The sequence below is a fragment of the Cibotium barometz genome, chromosome 1, assembly GCF_041138505.1.
Source record: "Cibotium barometz isolate CiBa-2024 chromosome 1, ASM4113850v1, whole genome shotgun sequence".
NCBI classification, from domain to species: Eukaryota; Viridiplantae; Streptophyta; class Polypodiopsida; order Cyatheales; family Cibotiaceae; genus Cibotium; species Cibotium barometz.
Genome location: NC_141046.1, coordinates 47848702 through 47851507, shown reverse-complemented (window position 1 = coordinate 47851507; position 2806 = coordinate 47848702).

Below are 2806 nucleotides of genomic sequence, written 5' to 3'. Positions count from 1 at the left end.
ACGACACTTGGCCACACAGAATGTCCAACCTTGAAATTGTAGCCACTTGTTCACTCTGTTCCTCTGCCTCCAATTGTCTTAGCAAATACAACTACCCAAAATTCTCCTCCCATTAAGATGCCTAATCATGTGTCAGGACCTGCTATAAGTATATGCATACAGACTCGAGGCAAAGATGTACAACAATTGGACACTTGACCTGAAGCAACTCTGAAATCCTCTCTTAACAAACTACAAATGCACATAAACTAGTCACTAACCATTGCAATCTTGTACATGGACAAAATCACCTCAGGGTAGAGCTTCCACTTCTATAAATGCTGATGGTCAAAGGAGGAATGCTGAAATTGCAGGATTTGCAAGATGATATTGATATAGCCTGCACTTGACAGGCTCATTTTGATATGGATTATATTTGGTTCTACTCCTTTCATCATGATAATTAATATCACAATAAAATGCATGTCATATAATGTATAGGGTTTGATTAATCCAAGAACTTGGAGACTAGTTTGGGATTATGTATATAAAATAAAACCGGATATAGTGTGTCTACAGGAACATAATCAGCATGCTCTGGCTGGGCAAATGGATTTTTCCCATGATTATGATATATATTATGCAGGCATCGCTATTTTTTTTGGGGTCTGTGTGCTTGTGAGACATGAATAATTTCCAATGGTCGCTTATAATGATCCAAATGGTCATCTTATCATTGTATAGTGCATGTTGAATGGAATAATTTATGAATTTGGATCAGTTTATGCTCCGTCACTTCCAACACGAAGAGCTAGACTCTAGAAGAAGCTTTTATAGTATCCATGATTGGCAAATGCATTTCTATGTGGAGGTTTTAATAACTCGCCCCACCATTGCCAGATGACAACACTAGAGGTGTTTTGTATATCTGAAAGGGTGTCATGGAAAAATACAATGTTCCATCTAATGCAATACATGATACAGGAAAGGCTTTACATTCCATCATAATGCTTTTACTGAATATCATGCTAGATTGGATTGTCGGTACACTTTGGTCCTATTACATGTCGTACTCTTAGATCATGCTCCTCTAGTCTCTATTTTGGTACCCCTAATGTTGATGAGCAAGGAGCTATATTTTATAAACAATAGCTATCTCACTCACCCTCTATTTCACGTTATGGTGGGTGATATTGTTGCTGCTTTGAATGCAAAGATTTATGAGGATATTGATATTTCTTAGTATCATCTTGTTGTTCACATGCAAGGAGTTATAACTAATTATGGAAAATGGTACTTAGGGGATATTGATGTTGCTTAGTATCATTTTGTTGTTCTCATGCAAGGAGTTATAATTTCTTATGAAAAATGGTACGTAGGGAAAGAAAGCGACAAAATATGTGGGTTGCGAAGACAATTACAAGCTCTTGAAGAAGTCACCCATATTTGTATGTTATCCCCTCAAGAAGAAGAAAGAATGCATTATGCTAGGCATGAGCTAGAAAGAATGCATTATGCTAGGCATGCGCTGGAAAGAAATTATCAAAGAAAGTTGGAAAAGTGGCAGGTTCGGTCATGTGACAAAAACCATTAATGTGAAATGGATACATAATATCATGCAATTAGGACAAGAATGTGTCTCATTTCCAACATGCTTTTGCAAGACCTGCTTCATTAATAGACGATGCTTCTACTGCTTGGCTGACTTGCTTTCTTGTGTGAGGAATTATGGATGCACAAGAAGCACAAGACCTTGAAATTCCTTTTTTGGAATTGGAGATTGACAATGGGATTAAATCTTTGGGCAAATGGAAATACTCAAGATGGGATTAACTGTTGAATTCTTTCTGCAGCTTTGGGATATACTTAAACAGCCACTTTTGCTTATGATCAATCAATGCAATTAAATCTTTGGGCAAATGGAAATACTCGAGATGGGCGTAACTGTTGAATTCTTTCTGCAGTTTTGGGATATACTTAAACAACCACTCTTGCTTATGAACAATCAATCATGGTTAAAAGGAATTATGTCATTCTCATGGCAAGAGAGTCTAGTTAAGTTGGTTCCAACAAAAATGTCAAAATATTGCAGATTGGAGACCTATTACATTGATGACAATGTGATTACTAAAATGATTACCAGTAGAATCAAAACCATCTTGAATAGGGGTCTTTCATCCAACACAATATGGTTTTGTCCCCAGAAGAAAAATCAAAGACAATATTTGCAACATATATGTGGGGAAAGAATATGTGAATACATAGAGGATGTATCGTTATTGCAAGTTGATGTGGCTAAAGCTTTTAATACTCTTCACTTAGATTATATAGTAGCAATAAAGACAAAATGGATTTGGAGAAAATATGTGTAATGTCATTTACTAGCTATATAAAGATAGCACGTCAAGGTGTATTTTCGGTAAAGGATTGGTAGTTGGGAAAATCAATCAAGCAGAGATGCCCTTTGAGTGCCTTGTTATATGAATAGTGACTCATCCATTGTTGCTTTATATGGATAAACTCATTGACAATGGACATCTACATATGTTGCAATTGCCACATGGTCGTGTTTTGGTTGCTCAAGCTTATGCTAATGACAACTCCTTTTTCTCAAAAAATAGCCACAATGATTTATGTATACTTATGCAAGCTCTAGAGCTATTTGGTGAGGGTGTAGGGCTATTTATGAACTTCAAGAAATCAAATTTCTTGCCTTTAAAGGAAGAAGACTAGCACATTATTTTATGGCTTGGAAAAGTTCTCCCATCCATTGAAATTGTCAAACGTTTGGGAATACCCATTGGGTTGGGACGTCTCTCACCAGGAT